The sequence below is a fragment of the Dendrobates tinctorius genome, unplaced genomic scaffold (genome assembly GCF_039654945.1).
Source record: "Dendrobates tinctorius isolate UK_male_01 unplaced genomic scaffold, ASM3965494v1 ptg000046l, whole genome shotgun sequence".
NCBI classification, from domain to species: domain Eukaryota; kingdom Metazoa; phylum Chordata; class Amphibia; order Anura; family Dendrobatidae; genus Dendrobates; species Dendrobates tinctorius.
This window is the reverse complement of record NW_027361714.1, coordinates 29,488,156-29,512,010: the sequence shown is the minus strand read 5'-3', so window position 1 is coordinate 29,512,010 and position 23,855 is coordinate 29,488,156.

The window sequence follows — 23,855 nt, the reverse complement described above, 5'->3', positions numbered from 1 at the left end:
CCGGCACTGTCTCCTGCGCTGTCCACCTTCCCACTGCAAGTGGTGGGAATGTGGACAGAGCAGGAGACATTGGCAGACAAACATCAGGGGATCTGCTGACATTACAGAACACCAGTAACACAGGAACACGTGTGGATTGGGCAGACGGCTACTGTATGCATAAACTGGTGGTGTTGGTAGTCACGTGAAATCCTGGAAACAGAGTGGAGACAGATGCCTAATTGGAGCACGTTGACAGTCTGTTGTAGCCTACAAACAATCTAAAACTACCACCAAGTAGGCCTCGGCCTACACCATGATTGTCCCTGGGCTCCAACAACGCCAGTTGGTGCTCGGCAGTGTCTTTGGGACGGGGACTCCCTGTTGCCCAGCCTGGTTCCAGCACGCCTGCTGTTTCCGGGTAGTGTCAATGTCACTATGCCACCAATCCGTTGTCCTGTCTTCTTGCGGCCGGGTTAGCCGACTCTACGGTGCCTGCAGTTTAGGTGACAATGGGACATGGACCCCCTGTAGGACTGTGGGTTTCGGTAACTGCGGCCGGCTTGTGGCCTGGCTACTTTGCTTTGAATGGGTACCTTCTGCTACCCACCCGGGTTCCAGCACTGTCTGCTGGTTCTCGCGAGAGCCTTTGGCCTAGGTGCCTCCATCTCGGTATCCGAGGTCCAGCACCGTCAGCTGGTCCTTGGTAGTGCTTTCTAGCACAAGTACCTCCTGCCTAGTAACCGTGGTCCAGCACCGTCAGCTGTTCCTCGGTAGTGCCATTGGCTCTTGTAGCTTTTGCTACCCATCTGGGTTCCAGCACCGTCAGCTGGTTCTCGGCAGTGTCGTTGGCATGGGGACTCCCTGTTGCCCAGCCTGGTTCCAGCACGCCTGCTGTTTCCGGGTAGTGTCAAAGTCACTATGCCACCAATCCGTTGTCCTGTCGTCTTGCGGCCGGGTTAGCCGACTCTACAGTGCCTGCAGTTTAGGGGACTCCTATGTGGGCTGCGGGAACTGGCACTGAAGGCTGGGTCCGTAGTGCCAATGGGACATGGACCCCCTGTAGGACTGTGGGTTTCGGTAACTGCGGCCGGCTTGCGGCCTGGCTACTTTGCTTTGAATGGGTACCTTCTGCTACCCACCCGGGTTCCAGCACTGTCTGCTGGTTCTCGCCAGAGCCTTTGGCCTAGGTGCCTCCATCTCGGTATCCGAGGTCCAGCACCGTCAGCTGGTCCTTGGTAGTGCTTTCTAGCACAGGTACCTCCTGCCTAGTAACCGTGGTCCAGCACCGTCAGTTGGCCCTCGGTAGTGCCATTGGCTCTTGCTCCTTCTGCTACCCATCTGGGTGCCAGCACTGTCTGCTGGTTCTCGTCACAGCCTTTGGCCTAGGTGCCTCCATCTCGGTATCCGAGGTCCAGCACCGTCAGCTGGTCCTTGGTAGTGCTTTTTAGCACAGGTACCTTCTGCTTAGTAACCGTGGTCCAGCACCGTCAGTTGGTCCTCGGTAGTGCCATTGGCTCTTGTTCCTTCTGCTACCCATCCGGGTGCCAGCACTGTCTGCTGGTTCTCGCCACAGCCTTTGGCCTAGGTGCCTCCATCTCGGTATCCGAGGTCCAGCACCGTCAGCTGGTCCTTGGTAGTGCTTTTTAGCACAGGTACCTTCTGCTTAGTAACCGTGGTCCAGCACCGTCAGTTGGTCCTCGGTAGTGCCATTGGCTCTTGTTCCTTCTGCTACCCATCCGGGTGCCAGCACTGTCTGCTGGTTCTCGCCACAGCCTTTGGCCTAGGTGCCTCCATCTCGGTATCCAAGGTCCAGCACCGTCAGCTGGTCCTTGGTAGTGCTTTTTAGCACAGGTACCTTCTGCTTATTAACCGTGGTCCAGCACCGTCAGTTGGTCCTCGGTAGTGCCATTGGCTCTTGTTCCTTCTGCTACCCATCCGGGTGCCAGCACTGTCTGCTGGTTCTCGCCACAGCCTTTGGCCTAGGTGCCTCCATCTCGGTATCCAAGGTCCAGCACCGTCAGCTGGTCCTTGGTAGTGCTTTTTAGCACAGGTACCTTCTGCTTATTAACCGTGGTCCAGCACCGTCAGTTGGTCCTCGGTAGTGCCATTGGCTCTTGTTCCTTCTGCTACCCATCCGGGTGCCAGCACTGTCTGCTGGTTCTCGCCACAGCCTTTGGCCTAGGTGCCTCCATCTCGGTATCCGTGGTCCAGCACCATCAGCTGGTCCTTGGTAGTGCTTTTTAGCACAGGTACCTTCTGCTTAGTAACCGTGGTCCAGCACCGTCAGTTGGTCCTCGGTAGTGCCATTGGCTCTCGTTCCTTCTGCTACCCATCCGGGTGCCAGCACTGTCTGCTGGTTCTCGCCAGTTTCTCAGCCTTCTTGTACCTTCTGCTACATTTCCAAGATCAAGCTTTTTGAAATTGTCTTTGGTAATCCTTATTGATCTCCATGACGACGACCCTGATGACGACGACCCTGAAGACCACACCAAAGAAGACCAGAAATATGACCCTAAATAATAAGACCAAGAGGACAAAGAACATGAAGACACCCACCAAGATACAGAACAAAAGACAGAAGAACAAGAAGCAGAAGAAGCAAAAGCAGAAGAACAGAAAGCAGAAGAACATTAAGCATAAGACTAAAAATCAGCATAGAAGAAATCAAAATTATAAGCAGAAGAAGACTAAGCAGTAAATGGGGGTGAGTCCGTTCCTCCTCGTGGTGCCCCTGGAAAATGCCTGCTGCTGCAGGCCAAACTGAACGCGGACAAATCCTGTTGTAAATCTTTAGTGACAGGCAGAACGTAAGGTGTAATCTTATAACTTTTATATATATGTACTAAAGGAATGCCTGTCACCATAAGAAAATGAAGACAAAGAAGAATAGGAAGAAGATGAAGAAATAGCATATTAAAATTGATAATAGCTGAATAAGAAGAATATGAAGAATGGAAAAAAAAATTAATGGGAAGAAGATGAAGAAGAAGAAGATGAATAAGGTGAAGAAAAAGTTGATGAAAAAAATGCTACTGCTGCGGATCATGAAGGAGAAAGTGTGGGAGAAGTACAAAAGAAGGTGAAGAGCATGGAAGTTGTGAAACATACATATTAGACTAAATATAAAAAAGGTTAACATAGTCAATATCTTTTTAACTGCGAACATCTTGAAAAAAAAATTGGAATTAATGCTATGCCATGTGATTTGAATAAACCACTATGCTTTTAATGTCTCCTCCACCTCCCACAATACATTCTACATGATTCTTATTTGTTTTCAATTATGTAGAATTAGCCAACAAGGAAATAAAGGGCTTTTTTTAATTCCGATACCGGAAGTCCCATTGACTTGAATGGGACTTCCGGTATCGGAATCGGCGATACCCGATATTTTTTCGTATCGGGCGATACCATCCGATACGATATTTTTGGGTATCGAACGGTATCGCTCAACACTAGTCAGGGGCGGTCACGGTTCGCCCCGACACGTTAACCCCTTGTACACCGCGATCAAACACGATCGCGGTGTACCGGGGGTTAAAGGGAAGCATCGGCAGGGAGGGGGCTCCCTCCGTGCTTCCCTGAGCCCCCCACGGCAGCGCAATGTGCAGCGCTGCTGCGGGGGACTCCTTCCCTACAGGCCCCCGGATCCAAGATGGCGACGGGGGCCTTCGGGGGCCTGTAGGGAGCTGACTTCCTCACTGCCTGCAAAGCGCAGGCATGAGGAAGTCTGCAGAACTGCCTGTGACAGATTGCTGATCTGTCACAGTGATCTGTGATGTGACAGATCAGCGATCTGTCACAGGACAGTGATGTCCCACCTGGGACTATGTAATAAAGTAAAAAAAAAAAAAAGTGTAAAAATAATTTTAAAAAAATTGCTAAATAAATTAGTAAAAAAAAAAAATATTCCCCAATAAATTCATTTTTTGAAAATAAAAAAAAACAGTAAAAGTACACATATTTGGTATCGCCACGTCCGTAGCGACCCGCCCTATAAAACTGTCCCATTAGTTAACCCCTTTAGCGAACCCCTTAAAAAATAAAAATGATAAACGAAGCAAAAAATAATGATTTATTATCATACCACCGAACAAAAAGTGCAATAACGCGCGATCAAAAAGACACATATAAATATCCATAGTACCGCTGAAAACGCCATCTTGTCCCGCAAAAAACGAGCCACCATACAGCATCATCCGCAAAAAAATAAAAAAGTTATAGCTCGCAGAATAAAGTGATACAAAAATAATTATTTTTTATATAAAATTGTTTTCATTGCAAAAAACCGACAAAACATAAAAAATGACCTAAATGAGGTATCGCTGTAACTGTACTGACCCGAAGAATAAAACTGCTTTATAAATTTTACCGCACGCAGAACGGTATAAACGCACCCCCCCAAAAGAAAATAAAATAAAAAAAGTATTTATTTCCATTTTCCCATTAGGGTTAGGGCTAGGGTTAGGGCTAGGGTTAGGGTTAGGGTTAGGGCTAGGGTTAGCGCTAGGGTTAGCGCTCAGATTAGGGTTAGGGGTGTGTTGGGGTTAGGGTTGGAGTTATAATTGGGGGGTTTCCTCTGTTTTGGCACATCAGGTGCTCTCCAAATGCAACATGGCGTCTTATCTCAATTCCAGACAATTCTGCGTTGAAAAAGTCAAATGGTGCTCCTTCCCTTCCAAGCTCTGCCATGCGCCCAAACAGTGTTTTTTCCCCACATATAGGGTATCAGCATACTCAGGACAAATTGCAAAACAACTTTTGGGGTCCAATTTCTCCTGTTACCCTTAGGAAAGTAAAAAATTGGGGGCAAAAATATAATTTTTGTGGAAAAAAATGATTTTTTTATTTTCACGCCCAGGCGTTATAAACTTCTATGAAGCACTTGGGGGTTCAAAGTGCTCACCACACATCTAGATAAGTTCCGTGGGGGGTCTAATTTCCAAAATGGGGTCACTTGTTCAGAGTTTCAATAGTTTAGGTGCATCAGGGGCTCTCCAAATGCACATGACACCCGCAGACCAATCCATCAAAGTCTGCATTCCAAAACGTCACTGCTTTCCTTCCGAGCCCCGACGTGTGCCCATACAGTAGTTTTCTCCCACATATGGGGTGTCAGGGTACTCAGGACAAATTGGGCAACAACTTTTGGGGTCCAATTTCTCCTGTTACCCTTGGGAAAATAAAAAAAATGGAGACTAAAAGATGATGTTTGTTGAAAAAATACGATATTTTTATTTTCACGCCCGGTCGTTATAAACTTCTGTGAAGCACTGGGGGGTTCAAAGTGCTCACCACACATCTAGATAAGTTCCTTAGGGGGGTAGTTTCCAAAATGGGGTCACTTGTGGGGGGTTTCTACTGTTTAGGTACATCAGGGGCTCTCCCAAAGCAACATGACACCCGCAGACCATTCCATCAAAGTCTGCATTCCAAAACGTCACTACTTGCCTTCCGAGCCCCGACGTGTGCCCATACAGTAGTTTTCTCCCACATATGAGGTATCAGCGTACTCAGGACAAATTGGACAAAACTTTTGGGGTCCAATTTCTCCTTGTACCCTTGGGAAAATGAAAAAATTGGTGACTAAAAGATCATGTTTGTGGAAAAAATACGATTTTTTTATTTTCACGCCCGGGCGTTATAAACGTCTGTGAAGCACTGGGGGGGTTCAAAGTGCTCACCACACATCTAGATAAGTTCCTTGGGGGGTCTAGTTTCCAAAATGGTGTCATTTGTGGAGGGTTTCTACTGTTTTGGTACATCAGGGGCTTTCCAAACGCGACATGGTGTCCGATCTCAATTCCAGCCAAAAAAGTCAAATGGCGCTGCTTCCCTTCCGAGCTCTGCCATGTGCCCAAATAGTGGTTTACCCCCTCATGTGGGGTATCAGCGCACTCAGGACAAATTGCACAATATCTTTTAGGGTCCTGTTACCCTTGGAAAAATAAGAATCGAGGGTGAAAATATCATTTTTGTGGAAAAAATATGATTTTTTAATTGTACCGCTGTACGTTATAAACTTCTGTGAAGCCCTTGGGGGTTCAAAGTTCTCACCACACATCTAGATAAGTTACTTGGGGGGTCTAGTTTCCAAAATGGTGTCATTTGTGGGGGGTTTCCACTGTTTTGGTACATCAGGGGCTCTCCAAACGCGACATGGCGTCCGATCTGAATTCCAGCCAGTTTTGCATTGAAAAAGTCAAACAGCGCTCCTTCCCTGCTGAGGTCTGCCATGCGCCGAAACAGTGGTTCCCCCCACATAACAGGTATCAGCGTACTCAGGACAAATTGCACAATAACTTTTGCAGTCCAATTTCTCCTGTTACCCTTGATAAAATAAAAAAAATTGAACCTGAAGTATTTTTTTAATGAAAAAAAGTTAAATGTTCATTTTTTTTTTTTAAATATTCAAAAAATTCCTGTGACGCACCTAAAGGGTTAATAAACGTCTAGAATGTGGTTTTGAGCACCTTAAGGGGTGCAGTTTTTAGAATGGTGTCACTTTTGGGTATTTTCTATCATATAGACCCCTCAAAGTGGCTTCAAATGTGATGTGGTCCGTAAAAATAAAATGGTGTTGCAAAAATGAGAAATCGCTGGTCAATTTTTAACCCTTATAACTTCCTAACAAAAAAAATTTTGGTTCCAAAATTGTGCTGATGTAAAGTAAACATGTGGGAAATGTTACTTATCAAGTTTTTTGTGTGCCATATCTCTGTGATTTAAAGGCATAAAAATTCAAAGTTGGAAAATTGCGAAATTTTCAAAATTTTCGCCAAATTTCTGTTTTTTTCACAAATAAATGCAAGTTATTTGAATGAAGTTTTACCACTAACGTGAAGTACAATATGTCACAAGAAAACATTGTCAGAATCACCGGGATCCGTGGAAGCGTTTCAGAGTTATTACCTCATAAAGGGACAATGGTCAGATTTGTAAAAATTGGCCTGGTCATTAACGTGCAAACCACCCTTGGGGCTTAAGGGGTTAAACAATTCTGGACTGCCCATATGATGATGTCATGTGTTTGGAAGTGTCTTTTTTGGCAATATCTGTGTTAATTAGAGACACAACTGTGGATGTCTTTTAATGCACACCAGAAACACACTGCTTCTTTGTGTAGCATCATGGGAAAGTCTCAATAAATCAGTCCAGATATCAGGAAGAGAATTGTGGACTTGCACAAGTCTGGCTCATCCTTGGGTACAATTTCAAGATATCTGAAGTGGCCTCATTCATCCTTCTAAACAATTTTACGCAAGTACAAACAAGATGAGATTGTCCAGCCATCATACCGCTGAAGAAAGATATGGATTCTAAGTCCCAGAGATGAATGAGCTTTGGTCCAACATGTGCATATCAACCTAAGGGCAAAAGCAATACGAGGTTGTGAAGATGATGGCGGAAGCTGGTAAGATTGTGTCAATATTCACAGTGAACCGAGTACTGTATTAACATGGGCTGAAAGACCACTCTGCCAGGAAGAAGCCATTACTCCAAAAGAAAAATAAAAAAGACCGATTAATATTTGCAAATGCACACAGGAACAAAGACCTTAATTTTTGTAGACATGTTCAGTGGTCTGATAAAGCTAAAATTAAAGTTTTTGGACATAATGACCATAGTTACTTTTGGAGGAAAATGGGAGAAGCTTGGAAGCCTAAGAACACCATCCCAACTGTGAAACACGGATGTGGCTGTATCATGTTGAGTGGTTGTTTTGCTGCAGGAAGGACTTGTGCACTTAGCAAAATAAATGGCATCATAAGAAAAGAAGATTATGTGGCAATACTGAAGCAACAGCTCAAGACATCAGCCAGGAAATTAAAGCATGGGCAGAATTGGGTCTTCCAAATGGACAATGACCAGAAGCATACTGCCAAAATGATAACAAAGTGGGTTAAGGACAATGAAGTCAATGTTTTAGAGTGGACATTACAAAGCCCTGATCTCAATCCTATTGAAAATTTATGAGCAAACCTGAAAAGGCAGGTGTGAGCAAGGCGATCTACAAACCTGGATCAGTTACACCAGTTTTATAAGGAGGAATGGGCCCGAATTCTGACCAACTATTGTGTAGAAACTTGTGGAAGGATATCCCAAAAGTTTGACCCAAGTCATTCGGTTTAAGGGTAATGGTATCAAATGTTAATGAATAAAGATGTGCGAACACCTTTATGTTCGGTCCGGCGGGTTCAGCCTAACAGTTACAAAAGTTTGGGTTCAGCTACCAGAACCCGAACCCAGACCCCATTCACTTGAATTGGGGGCCCAAACATCCAGTGTTTGCCACACTGTCATGTGCCTGACAGTGCGGAAAACACCGCTTCTGATCGGCGGTGAAATCATCCCCACCGGTCAGACAGCCGCAGTTCCCACGCTGTCAAAAGACAGCGAGTGCTCAGCTGTGATCGGAAGTACAACTTTTACCTCCAATCACTGGTGTCAGCTTATGGGACTACTGTTCCCATCATCTGATGCCTGCTGCCTCTAATAACAGCGAGAGCAGGAGCTTGGGCCCTGAGCAAGCAGGGGGGGGACTCGTGGGCGGCGGTACTGTCACAGGGCCCCTCATAGTATGTCGGTGTGTCTGACGGCGGGTGTGCACCCCCGCCATCAGAGACACTTGATTGTACTATGAGGGACCCTGTGCCAATGCTGTCGCCCAAGAGTGGGCCCACCCACCTGTCCAGGTGGTGACCCCGGCCCCGGGTGGAAGGCAGCCCAGTTAGGGAGGTTGAAAAAATGGCATTTGTTGATGTTGGACATTCAGCAGCTGCAAATGGAGGAATTGGAGAAGTCCGAGGAAGAGGAGGACAAAAGCCATTTTTCTGGCAACCTACGTGTCAGCAGGGGAGGGTGGGACAAAATCCTTTGAAACCCATGCATGATTCATTTTAATGAAGGTTAGATCATCAACATTTTGGGTTGACAGATGGGTCCTTTTTTCTGTCAGGATTGATCCAGCAGCACTAAAGACTCTTTCGGATAGCACACTAGCAGCAGGGCAAGCGAGCTCCTGTAAGGCATATTGTGCCAATTCAGGCCAGGTGTCCAGTTTACAGGCCCAATAGTCAAAGGGGAATGACCTGTGAGGGAGAATGTGGCACCCCCAGGAGTATGGTCGCCACAGTGGCATTACCTTCCTCCTAGGGAGTGTGATGTCATGCTTGGAAGCAATAAAGTGTCCTGCATTCCCTGTGTAAACACTGCCACATGCGGATTATTTCTTCTGCACTGATGTACCACACGGCCAATCCCTGATTGTAGGCTGGCTGTTTAATTTGGTATTTATGCACCTGTGCAGCTGCCATTTTACTTGGGTCTGCTGCACCCTGTATTAGTGCAGTTGCATTTAGGCCTGTCTGGTTTGTATCTGAATTTTTTTGAGGATTTTTTCCTCTTTTTGAGGTTTTGGTGCTTGGGAAGGTGGAGCAATCGCTGCTGCTTCTGCATACGACTGGAGTGTACGGGCGACCGGCGGATGTGCGAGCACAGTCTTCGCACCTTATGGAGCAGGGCTGTTAACTCCGGATAATTATTGAGGAAGCACTGCACCACCAGGTTCAAGGTATGAGCCAGGCAAGGTATGTGTCTGAGTTTTGAAAGGGCTATGGCTGCCACAAAATTCCGGCCGTTATCACTAACTACCCTGCCTGCCTCAAGATGTAGACTGCCCAGCCATGACTCAGTTTGTCGCTGCAAGTAGTCGGCCAGTACCTCCGCAGTGTGTCTGTTGTCGCCCAAACACATCATCTTCAACACAGCCTGCTGACGCTTACCACTAGCTGTTCGATAGTGGGACACCTCGTGTGCAACACTGGCAGCTGTGTCTGGAGTGATCGTGCGACTGCGCTCTGTGGATGAGCTTTCGCTTCTGGAGGAGAAGGAGGTGGGTCGAACGCCTACAGCCAACTGTTTCCTATACCATGGGCTAGGCAGCACTGTCCCACCGCCGCTGCCCCTGTGGACCCTGCATCCACCACATTCACCCAGTGCGCAGTGATGGACACGTAACGGCCCTGGCCATGCCTACTGGACCATGCATCTGTTGTGAGGTGCACCTTTCCACTCACTGATTGCTTGAGTGCATGGACAATGCGGTCTTGATGTGCTGACTGGGTAGGTAATAGTGTGGTACTGCATAGGCCATGAGCTCGTGGAAAACTTCACTTTCAACTAACCGGTAGGGCATCATCTTTAGCAAGATTAGTTTGGCAATGTGGGTGTTCAAACACTGTGTACGCAGATGAGAGGATGAGTACTTTCTTGTCCTACTGAGAGTCTCTGGTAGGGTGAGCTGGACTTGAGAGCTGCATATGGTGGAACTAGCAGTGGATATGGTGGACTGAGAGAGGGTTGGTGATGGTGATGGTGTTGGTGGTCTTGCTGATGGCCTAGATTCAGTCTTTTGTAGCAATAACATTGTGATTCCATGACTGCTTTGCCCTAGCGACGACACCTCGACATTTGCTGCTGGTGGTGTGCTAACCGGTGGGCTTACAGTGGGGGAAGCGATGTAGCGTTGCTGAGTACCGTTATTCGGAGCAGGTGCACATGTGGTACGTGAGGTTTGGTAGTCCGTCCACGCTTGCAAGTGCATGGTGGTTAAATATCTAAGCATGCAACTGGTAATCAAATTTCTCAGATTTTTCCCTCGGCTAAAGGTCTTTGCGCACTTCTTACAGATAACCTTTGCCTGATCATTAGGATTTTGTTCAAAAAAGTGCCACACTGCACTCTTCCTACTATGGAAGACATTTTGAGGCCTTTCACGCTGTGCTAATTTGACCGTCTGGCCAAGCTGTCCTGCAACTTTTTTGGTTTTTGCAAACCGTTTTTGGACTGCTACGGGCCTGCCAGATAACAGCTGTTGCGATGTCGATGCCTGCTGCAGATCCTCCTCCTCCTCTTCTGAGCTATTGGCAGCGGCACCCTCTTCCCCCAATGGATGCCAATCTGGGTCAACAGCTGGGTCATCCATCACCTCCTCATTAATTTCATGTGCACCTTCCTCTGTGTCACCGTGTAAGGTGGTATAGTATGGGGGAAGGGACACCTGAGTTTCATCAGGGTCAGATTCTGGCTCAGTACACTGCGAGGACAATGTAGTGCTCTGAGTGAATGTACCAGCAGAAAAATCTAGCAGTGGCTGTGCATCAGTGCACTCCATGTCCAATTCATCTTGGACTGGGGAATTAACCATTTGACTTGATAACGCAGGCATGGTATGTGAAAGGAGCTCCATGGAGTAATCTGTAGTGTGGCCTGCCGCATCCTTCCCTTTTGGTAGGGGTGAAGGACACAAGGAAAGGTGTTGCTCCTGACCAGGAGCCTCCACTGACGTCTCAGTGCTTTTATTTTTTGAAACTTCTGAAGAGGAGGCGATAGAGCTGGAGGCTGTGTCAGCAATGTAAGCCAAAACTTGTTCCTGAAGCTCAGGCTTTAAAAGCGGTTTACCTTCTCCCAGAAAAGGGAGCCTTCGAGGCCTTGTGGAGCCAGATGATGACGCAGGCTCAACACCTCCTGCCTTAGGTGCTATTGTGCTTTTGCCACTACCAGCAGATGCACCACCACCCCCACCACCATCAGTACCAGTTGGCAATCCCCGTCCACTTCCACGGCCTCTTCCACCATACATCCTCATTTTTGGAAAAATGTACCCAAAATATCACCAGCTATATGGTACTGTAAAACAAGGTACAAGGTGTATATAGTATTGTGGAGAATTTGAATCTCCCTAGAGATTTTAGGAGGCTGAACTATTATCTCATGCCCACTATAGATTACACCTCAGTTTAACAGGTTGAAATTGGCTGGTGTATGACAAAGTACAAGGTGTGTATATAGTATGGGGGAGAATTGGAAGCTCCCTAGAGATTTTAGGAGGCTGAACTATTATCTCAGGCCCACTATAGATTACACCTCAATTTAACAGACTGAAATTGGCTGGTGTATGGCAAAGTACAAGGTGTGTATATAGTATTGGGGAGAACTGGAAGCTCCCTAGAGATTTTAGGAGGCTGAACTATTATCTCAGGCCCACTATAGATTACACCTCAATTTAACAGGCTGAAATTGGCTGGTGTATGACAAAGTACAAGGTGTGTATATAGTATTGGGGAGAATTGGAAGCTCCCTAGAGATTTTAGGAGGCTGAACTATTGTCTCAGGCCCACTATAGATTACACCTCAATTTAACAGGCTGAAATTGGCTGGTGTATGACAAAGTACAAGGTGTGTATATAGTATTGGGGAGAATTGGAAGCTCCCTAGAGATTTCAGTAGGATGAACTATTATCTCAGGCCCACTATAGATTACACCTCAATTTAACAGGCTGAAATTGGCTGGTGCATGACAAAGTACAAGGTGTGTATATAGTATTGGGGAGAATTGGAAGCTCCCCAGAGATTTTAGGAGGCTGAACTATTATCTCAGGCCCACTATAGATTACACCTCAATTTAACAGGCTGAAATTGGCTGGTGTATGGCAAAGTACAAGGTGTGTATATAGTATTGGGGAGAATTGGAAGCTCCCTAGAGATTTTAGGAGGCTGAACTATTATCTCAGGCCCACTATAGATTACACCTCAATTTAACAGGCTGAAATTGGCTGGTGTGTGACCAGGCACAAGGTGTGTATATAGTATTGGGGAGAATTGGAAGCTCCCTAGAGATTTTAGGAGGCTGAACTATTGTCTCAGGCCCACTATAGATTACACCTCAATTTAACAGGCTGAAATTGGCTGGTGTATGACAAAGTACAAGGTGTGTATATAGTATTGGGGAGAATTGGAAGCTCCCTAGAGATTTCAGTAGGATGAACTATTATCTCAGGCCCACTATAGATTACACCTCAATTTAACAGGCTGAAATTGGCTGGTGTATGACAAAGTACAAGGTGTGTATATAGTATTGGGGAGAATTGGAAGCTCCCTAGAGATTTTAGGAGGCTGAACTATTATCTCAGGCCCACTATAGATTACACCTCAATTTAACAGGCTGAAATTGGCTGGTGTGTGACCAGGCACAAGGTGTGTATATAGTATTGGGGAGAATTAGAAGCTCCCTAGAGATTTTAGGAGGCTGAACTATTGTCTCAGGCCCACTATAGATTACACCTCAATTTAACAGGCTGAAATTGGCTGGTGTATGACAAAGTACAAGGTGTGTATATAGTATTGGGGAGAATTGGAAGCTCCCTAGAGATTTCAGTAGGATGAACTATTATCTCAGGCCCACTATAGATTACACCTCAATTTAACAGGCTGAAATTGGCTGGTGTATGACAAAGTACAAGGTGTGTATATAGTATTGGGGAGAATTGGAAGCTCCCCAGAGATTTTAGGAGGCTGAACTATTATCTCAGGCACACTAAAGATTACACCTCAATTTAACTGGCTGAAATTGGCTGGTGTATGACCATGCACAAGGTGTGTATATAGTATTGGGGAGAATTGGAAGCTCCCTAGAGATTTTAGGAGGCTGAACTATTATCTCAGGCCCACTATAGATTACACCTCAATTTAACAGGCTGAAATTGGCTGGTGTATGGCAAAGTACAAGGTGTGTATATAGTATTGGGGAGAATTGGAAGCTCCCCAGAGATTTTAGGAGGCTGAACTATTGTTTCAGGCCCACTATAGATTACACCTCAATTTAACAGGCTGAAATTGGCTGATGTATGACAAAGTACAAGGTGTATGTAGTATTGGGGAGAATTGGAAGCTCCCTAGAGATTTTAGGAGGCTGACAATGATGCTCTCAGTCCAAGTATGGCAGCAGGCAGCCTAATAAGCAGGACTGCTGCACACAAAAATGTGGAAAAATGAACGTTTGGTAATTGTGCAGAAAAGAGGAAGAAAAGTATTTTTGCTTTTAAAAAAGCAGTTTGCACAGCAGTGTGCAAACAGCAATGCAGCTATCAGGGAGCCTTATAAGGCAGCCTAATAACCAACAGAGCTGATGCACAAAAATATTTCCTCCCATGTCACTGCACATAAACTGTTGTGTTGTACAGGGAAAATTGCTAACAGCAGAAGCAGTTTTTGGGTTCTTCTTCCCTGCCTAATGCTCTCCCTTATTCAGAATCAGCAGCAGCAACCTCTCCCTAATGCTAAGATCGGCAGAAGTAAGATGGCGGTCGGTGCGCACGCCCTTTTATAGCCCCTGTGACGCCACACAAAGCCAGCCAATCACATGCATGCCCTTCTCAAAGATGGTGGTGACCGATGCCTATGTCATCGCGTTGCCCACAGTGTGCGTCCTCCATCATTGGCTGAAAAAGGGCGCTGGAAGCATCATTTGAAATGCGACTTTGGCGCTCTGGTCGCCGACCTCATGGCCGACCTCACGCTATGGTTGTGTTTCGTTTCATGAAACCCGACTTCAGCGAAAGTTGGCGACTTATGAATTTGACCTACCTGTTTCGCTCAACTCTAGTCAGTAGGTGTTCGGTACAGACGCTGAACTTTACTGTTTGGATTCGCCCATCTTTACTAATGAAATGTATGTAAACTTTTGCCCTTGCAGTAAATAATAAAAATGCCTTAAAGCATTATGTCGCTCTTATTATTCTGACATTTGGCAAATGTTAATTATGGTAATCCTAATAGACCTGAAACAGGTTTATCCCATTGACACAATTTTACCAGCTGACACCATCATCTTCACAAGGACTTTTTGCTTTTGTCCGTTGGTGTATATGCACATGTTGGACCAAAGCATGTTCATCTCTGATACACAGAACCCATCTCCTTCTGAGCGGTATGATGGCTGGACACATTCCCATCTTGTTTGTACTTGTGTAAGTCAGACTTGTGCAAGTCCACAATTCTCTTCCTGATATTTTGGCTGATTTCTTGAGACTTTCCCATGATGCTACAAAAATAAGCAGTGTGTTTCTGGTGTGCATTAAAATACATCAATAGGTGTGTCACTAACCCAGAAAAGAAGTTTCCAAACACATGACATCATCATATGGGCAGTCCAGAATTGTTTAAAGGCATAGTAATCTTAGTGTACAGTATGTAAACTTTTGACTTTGCAGTCAGTAATAAAAATACCTTAAAATATTCTCGTTCTCATTATTCTGGCATTTGGCAAATATTAATAATTATTGTAATTCTAATTGACCTAAAACAGGAAAGGTTTATTTCTGATTTCATGTCAGATATTGAGAAAAACATTAATATGTGTCCTTTTATATAGTTTATGCAGGCTTCTGGTTTCAACTGTGTGTGTATATGTATATATATATATATATATATATATATATACATATGTATATATATATATATATATATATATATACTGTATGTATCACCTTGCCGTGGTTGATGGGATTACATGAATTGGCCAATTTGTGCACTACGAACCTTCATTTTCATCTTACTGTAAGTAAAAAAAATTTTCTTGAAAAAAAATATTTTTGAGGATTATTATCTAAATTGAATGGTTTTAATGTTTTTCTGTGTTTTCACCTGGCCTAGATTCATGTACATGTGCTGCTATATTATTTTTCTCTATATTGTGCTGTTTTTGCAGCTTGCACGTGTTCACACTGGAAGGTGCTGGTCGTTTTGTGTAGATAGATACTGTAGATAGATAGATAGATAGATAGATAGATAGATAGATAGATACTGCTCAAAAAAATAAAGGCAACAATAAGATACCACATTGCAGATATCACTGAATGAAATATCGCAGCTGCAAATCTTTATTCATTACATAGTGGCATGCGTTGAGAACAAGAAGACATAAAAATGATCAATGTAAATCAACATGAATATCCCATCTGTGGACATTAGGCACTCAGACCATCCTCATGGTGTCGGTTTCTAACCATTTGTGCAGACACATGCACATTTGTGGCCTGCTGGAGGTAATTTTGCAGGGCTCTGGCAGTGCTCCTCCTGTTCCCCCTTGCACAAAGGCTGAGGTAGCGATCCTGCTGCTGTATTGTTGCCCTTCTATGGTCCCCTCCACATCTCCTGGTGTACTGGTCTGTCTCCTGGTAGAGCCTCTGGACTCTACACTGACAGACATAGCAAACCTTCTTGCCACAGCTCGCATTGATGTGCCATCCTGGATGAGCTGCACTACCTGAGCCACTTGTGTGGGTTGTAGAGTCTGTCTCATGCAACCACAAGTGTGAAAGCACAACCAACATTCAAAAGTGATCAAAACATCAGCCAGAAAGCATTGGTATTGAGATGTGGTCTGTGGTCCCCACCTGCAGAACCACTCCTTTATTCAGTGTGTCTTGATAATTGCCAATAATTTCCATCTGTTGTCTATTCCATTTGCACAGCATCATGTGAAATTGATTGTCAGGCAGTGTTGCTTCCTACGTGGACAGTTTGACTTCACAGAAGTTTGATTTACTTGTAGTTATATTCTGTTATTTAAATGTTCCCTTTATTTTTTTGTGCAGTGTGTATATCTATCTATCTATCTATCTATCTATCTATATATATATATATATATATGTGTGTTTGAACACACCTTTTCATTCAAAGAGTTTTCTTTATTTTCATGACTATGAAAATTGTAGATTCACTCTGAAGGCATCAAAACATTAACACATGTGGAATTATATAATTAACAAAAAGTGTGAAACAACTGAAAATACTGTATGTCTTATATTCTAGTTTCTTCAAAGTAGCCATTTTTTGCTTTGATTACTGCTTTGCACACTCTTGGCATTCTCTTGATGAGCCTTAAGAGGTAGTCACCGGAAATGGTTTTCACTTCACAGGTGTGCCCTGTCAGGTTTAACAAGTGGGATTTCTTGCCTTATAAATGGGGTTGGGACCATGAGTTGTGTTGTGCAGAAGTCTGGTGGATATACAGCTGAAAGTCCTACTGAATAGACTGTTAGAATTTGTATTATGGCAAGAAAAAAGTAGCTAAGTAAAGAAAAATGAGTGGCCATCATTACTTTAAGAAATGAAGGTCAGTCAGTCTGACAAATTGGGAAAACTTTGAGTGTCCCCAAGTGCAGCGGCAAGAACCATCAAGCCCTACAAAGAAACTGGCTCAGAAATCGCAGGTTAACAGCAGCTCAGATTAGAGACCAGGTCAATGCCACACAGAGTTCTAGCAGCAGACACATCTCTACAACAACTGTTAAGAGGAGACTTTGTGCAGCAGGCCTTCATGGTAACATAGCTGCTAGGAAACCACTGCTAAGGACAGGCAACAAGCAGAAGAGACTTGTTTGGGCTAAAGAACACAAGGAATGGACATTAGAGCAGTGGAAATCTGTGCTTTGGTCTGATGAGTCCAAATTCGACATCTTTGGTTCCAACCACCGTGTCTTTGTGCAACGCAGAAAAGGTGAACAGATGGACTCTACATGCCTGGTTCCCACCGTGAAGCATGGAGGAGGTGATGTGATGGTGAGGGGATGCTGTGCTGTTGACACTGTTGGGGATTTATTCATAATTGAAGGCATACTGAACCAGTATGGCTACCACAGCATCTTGCAGCGGCATGCTATTCCATCCGGTTTGCGTTTAGTTGGACCATCATTTATTTTTCAACAGGACAATGACCCCAAACACACCTCCAGGCTGTGTAAGGGCTATTTGACCAAGAAGGAGAGTGATGGGGTGCTATGCCAGATGACCTGGCCTCCACAGTCACCAGACCTGAACCCAATCGAGATGGTTTGGGGTGAACTGGACCGCAGAGTGAAGGCAAAAGGGCCAACAAGTGCTAAGCATCTCAGGGAAATCTTTCAAGACTGTTGGAAGACCATTTCCAGTGACTACCTCTTGAAGCTCATCAAGAGAATGCCAAGAGTGTGCAAAGCAGTAATCAAAGCAAAAAGTGGCTACTTTGAAGAACCTAGAATATAAGACATATTTTCAGTTGTTTCACACTTTTTTGCTAACTATATAATTCCCCATGTGTTAATTCATAGTTTTGATGCCTTCAGAGTGAATCTTTTCATAGTCATGAAAATAAAGAAAACGCTTTGAATGAGAAGGTGTGTCTAAACTTTTGGTCTGTACTGTATATATACATACACACTTGGAATTGATGGAAATTTGCATGCGACCACCAAGGAAATAACATAAATACAAGTGCTTCTCACTAAATTAGACTATCATAAAATATTTAATTTATTTCAGTTCTTCAATACAAAAAGTGAAATTTATATATTGCATAGAGTCAGTACAAATAGAGTGAATAGAGTGATCTATTTCAAGTGTTTATCACTGTTAATGTTGATTATTATGGCTTACAGCCAATGAAAACCCAAAAGTCATTATCTCAGTAAATTAGAATACTTTATAACAACAACTTGAAAAACGATTTTAAAATACAAAATGTTGGCCTACTGAAATATATGATCAGTAAATGGACTTAGTACTTGGTCGGGGCTCCTTTTACATCAATTACTGTATCAATGTGGCGTGGCAAGGTTTCGATTAGCCTGTGGCAATGCTGAGATGTTATGGAAGCCCAGGTTTCTTTGATAGCAGCCATCAGCTCATCTGCATTGTTGGGTCTGGTGTCTCTCATATTCCTCTTGACTATACCCCATAGATTCTCTATTGGGTTAAGGTCAGGTGAGTTTACTGGCCAATTAATCATAGTGAATTTTTTTGTTAAACAAGGTATTGGTACTTTAGGCAGTGTGTACAGGTGCCAAGTCCTTCTGGAGAATGAAATTTCCAACTCCAAAAAGCTTGTCAACAGAGGGAAGCATGAAGCACTTAAAATTTCCAGGTAGACGGCTGCACTGACTTTGGTCTTGATTAGAGTTGAGCGAGTTTTGGTTTTTTAGGGTCGCGTTTCGTTTCGTGAAACCCGACTTTTCCAAAAGTCGGGTCGAGCAAGATCGTCCGATTATAGGGAAAAGTCGGGGTCATCCCGAAACACGAAACCCAATGTAAGTCAATGGGGAATAAAAGTCGGCAGTGAGAGGAGGACAGGAAACACACCTACAGTGCCCATTTGAATGCCAAAAGCATCAATTCTTCTTACTTAAGCTTGTCAACCTTAATTAACTTCATAATACAAGTTACGCACTGAAAAATGGGGGTTATTTGGCTAAAGTTGTGGGGGGGTAGGGCTGGCTCCAGGTTTTCATGTGCCCTGGGCGAAAGAGCGCCCCTTTAACACATACCACAACTCATCATGCTCCGATACGGCAGAGAAATAGCGGTATAGTACAATGAAAAATACTTCACTTTTTACATCTCATGACGAGGCCCATCTATTTCTCCATACAGAATCATTGGTCCCATATAATGTTTGAAACAGTATATGATGAGCTCCACATAATGCTACAGTATATGTTGGTCCCCATGGATGAAGCTCCACTGTCTTATGGGCCCAAATAATGCTCCAAACATAATGGGCCCCATTTCTAATGCTCTAGTGTATAATGGGCCCTGTAAATGCTGCTCCAGTGTCTGATGTCCACCTTTGGAATGTTCCAGTGTATGGTGGGCCCCATCTATCATTCTCCAGAGTATAGTGCTCCCCAAAAATTGCTGTCCCAACATTGAAAACAATCAAATAAGTCTCCTCGCTAGGGAATCCCTGTACTTGTCTGGACTCCTCGTCGTCCCCATCTTCCATCTCACTGCACAGTATTTCAACTTTGCAAGTGCTGTGATCCTGAGCAAGCAGGGGGGGCCCACTCGTTGGCGACGGCACTGGCACAGGGCCCCTGATAGTACGGTGGTGTGTCTGATGGCGGGTGGGCCGAACCTGCACTTTCATCTGCAGCTTCCTCTTTGTCACCATGTAAGATGGAACTGTATATGGGAAGGGTAACCTGAGTTTCATCAGGGTCAGATTCAGGCCGTGTAGCGTGCGAGGGGAATGTAGTGGTCTGGGTCAATGTACCAGCAGATTCATCGAGCAGTGGCTGGGCATCAGTGCACTATTGTCGCCCCCAGGAGTACGGTCGCCACAGTGGCATTACCTTCTTCCTAGGGAGTGTGATGTCATGCTTGGGAGCAACGAACGATCTCTCTAGCAGGTTAACTGATTGGGCGGCGTTATTCCCACGAGTCATGACCCTCCAAACAGCATTCATGAAGGCAAAGTGTTTGTTTTACGTGGGCAGTATGGTTGCAAAGCTGAACCTTAAAGGAATGTCCAGAAGGGCACCACCAGGAGTGGAGCCTACGGTTAAATTTGACTCCACCTGGGAAACCTCAACCATGCCAGCTACAGAACAGATGCACACATTGCAAGCTTAATTCCGCTAACGAACGAGACTCCGTCATGCCCCGCGGTTCGAGTCCGGCTTACTAGAGGGACACGTGAGGCTCTGGCACATGAGATTGGCCAATAACTGGTGTGTCATGCCCTTACATGTCCGTGGCTGCATGTGCGCTACACTGAAAAGGCCAGTGTTTGTCGCTTACAGGTGCAGATAACCCGCTGAACAACGTTAGTGATGGGGATCACTGATTACAATTATTACCCGCGAACAATGATTTCCCAGTAAGTGCAGGTCAACCGCAGTTCCGGAATTAGGCCTAACCGTCATTCCTGAAAAAATGAAAAACTTACGTGTGCAAACCACAGGTGCTGTAGCTTGCTTAACAGCTCGCCAGCCGTTCTCACGCCCAGTATGGATTGCACGTGATTGCACAAAGGTTAGAAAGGGTACCGTATCCCCGGATAACATGTATGGATAGCGTACACATTCAAAATATATGTCTGTACATCAGGAGGCAGGCTCAGACGGTGTTAGGCCCAGTATGGATTGCATGTGATTGCACAAAGGTTAGAAAGGGTACCGTATCCCCGGATAACATGTATGGATAGCGTACACATTCAAAATATATGTCTATACATCAGGAGGCAGGCTCAGACGGTGTTAGGCCCAGTATGGATTGCACGTGATTGCACAAAGGTTAGAAAGGGTACCGTATCCCCGGATAACATGTATGGATAGCGTACACATTCAAAATATATGTCTATACATCAGGAGGCAGGCTCAGACGGTGTTAGGCCCAGTATGGATTGCACGTGATTGCACAAAGGTTAGAAAGGGTACCGTATCCCCGGATAACATGTATGGATAGCGTACACATTCAAAACATATGTCTGTACATCAGGAGGCAGGCTCAGACGGTGTTAGGCCCAGTATGGATTGCACGTGATTGCACAAAGGTTAGAAAGGGTACCGTATCCCCGGATAACATGTATGGATAGCGTACACATTTAAAATATATGTCTATACATCAGGAGGCAGGCTCAGACGGTGTCAGGCACAGTATGGATTTGACGGCCCAGATTACACAGCGGAGGAGCAGGGAGAGGAAAAGATTGCAAATGCTGGGGCCCTGCCCAAGCAAGGGGGGCCCACTCATGGGCGTTGGTACTGGCACTGGGCCCCTCATAGTACAGCGGTGTGTCTGATGGCGGGTGTGCACCACCACCGTCAGAGACACTTGATTGCACTATGAGGGACCCTGTGCCAGTGCCCGCACCCAAGAGTCGGCCTACCCACCTGTCCAGGGCAACGGCACTCGCACGGTGTCGTGCGCTAGGTGGTGACCCCGGCCATGGGGGGGGGGCAGCACAGTTAGGGAGTTTTAGAAAGTGGCATATGTTGATGTTGGACATTCAGCTGATGCAAAAGGCGAAATAGGTGAAGTCCCAGGAAGAGGTGGACCAAAGCAAGCCATTTTTCTGTCACCCTATGTGTCATCAGGGGAAGGTGGGACAAAATCCTTGGAAACCCATGCATGGTTCATTTTAATGAAGGTTAGATCATCCACATTTTGGGTTGACAGACGGGTCCTTTTTTCTGTCAGGATTGATCCAGCTGCACTGAAGACTCTTTCCGATAGCACACTTGCAGCTGGGCAAGCGAGCTCCTGTAAGGCATATTGGGCCAATTCAGGCCAGGTGTCCAGTTTAGCGGCCCAATAGTCAAAGGGGAATGACCTGTGTGGGAGAACATCGATATGGGAGGAAAAGTAGTTTGTAACCATAGTTGACAACTGCTGTCTCCTGTCACTTTCCATCGATGCAGTATTACCAGTTGTGTGAGCGGTATTTGAAAAATCAGTCCACAACATTGTCATGAAACCCCTGTCTCCAACGCTACTTCTGCTGTGTGCACCACGAACACCTCTGCCAAGCTGCCCCCGGCCCGTACGGCTCGTGTGAGAACCATCACCGCTGCTGTGTGCTGGGAATGCCTCAAGCAACCGATTTACCAGAGTTGCTTGTTTATTAGCCAATATTAGGTCAAGGTTCTCCTGTGGCATGATGTTTTGTGATTTGCCTTTATAGCGTGGATCCAGGATGCTGGCCAACCAGTAGTCGTCATCGTTCATCATTTTGGCAATGCGTGGGTCCCTTTTTAGGATCAGCAAGGCATAATCTGACATGTGGGCCAATGTTCCAGGTGTCAATAATGCACTGCCACTGCTGGGTGGAGGAGCACTTTCTGGCAAATCCACATCCCTCCAGTCACGCACAAACCCTGTACCAGACCTTGCCACGCCAACATTTTCACTTGCCCCACGAGATGCATCCTCCTCCCCTAAGTAATCATCCCCATCATCCTCCTCCTCCTCTTCTTCCTCCACCTCGTCCAGGAGAGGTCCCTGAGCAGACAATGGCTGAATGTCATCAAGGATTCCCTCCTCCTCTTCCTCCTCATCAACATTGGCTGCAGACGCCTGCTCCTTAAGGTGCGTCAAAGTTTGCATGAGCAGACGCATAAGTGGGATGCTCATGCTTAGGATGGCGTCGTCTGCGCTTACCAGCCGTGTGCATTCCTCAAAACACTGAAAGACTTTACAGAGGTCTTTCAGCTTCGACCACTGCACACCTGTCAACTTCATGTCTGCTCTCAAAGTGCCTGGCCGTGTATCCTCCCACAAATGCATTATGGCCTGCCTCTGCTCGCACAGCCGCTCCACCATGTGCAGGGTGGAGTTCCACCTTGTTGCAATGTCGATAATGAGGCGGTGGTTGGGAAGGTGGAGCAATCGCTGCAGCTTCTGCATACGAACGGAGTGTACAGGCAACCGGCGGATGTGCGCGCACAGTCTTCGCACCTTCTGGAGCAGGGCTGTTAACTCCGGATAATTTTTGAGGAAGCACTGCACCACCAGGTTCAAGGTGTGAGCCAAGCAAGGTATATGGCTGAGTTTTGAAAGGGCTATGGCTGCCACAAAATTACGGCCATTATCACTAACTACCTTGCCTTCCTCAAGATGTACACTGCCCAGCCATGACTCAGTTTGTCGCTTCAAGTACTCGGCCAGCACCTCGGCGGTGTGTCTGTTGCCCAAACACATCATCTGCAACACAGCCTGCTGACGCTTTCCACTAGCTGCTCGATAGGGGGACACATCGTGTGCAACAGTGGCAGCTGCAGATGGAGTGCTCGTACGACTGCGCTCTGTGGACGAGCTTTCGCTTCTGGAGGAGGAGGAGGGTCGAACGCCTACAGCCAACTGTTTCCTATACCGTGGGCTAGGCAGCACTGTCCCACCACCGCTGTCCCCTGTGGACCCTGCATCCACCACATTAACCCAGTGCACAGTGATGGACACGTAACAGCCCTGGCCATGCCGACTGGACCATGCATCAGTTGTGAGGTGCACCTTTCCGCTCACTGACTGCTTGAGTGCATGGACAATGCGGTCTTTCACATGATGGTGGAGGGCTGGGATGGCTTTGCGAGAGAAGAAGTGGCGACTGGGTAGGTCATAGCGTGGTCCTGCATAGGCCATGAGTTCGCAGAAAGCTGTGCTTTCCACCAACCGAAAGGGCATCATCTCAAACGAGATTAGTTTGGCAATGTGGGCTTTCAAACCCAGTGTACGCGGATGAGAGACTGAGTACTTTCTTGACCTACTCATAGTGT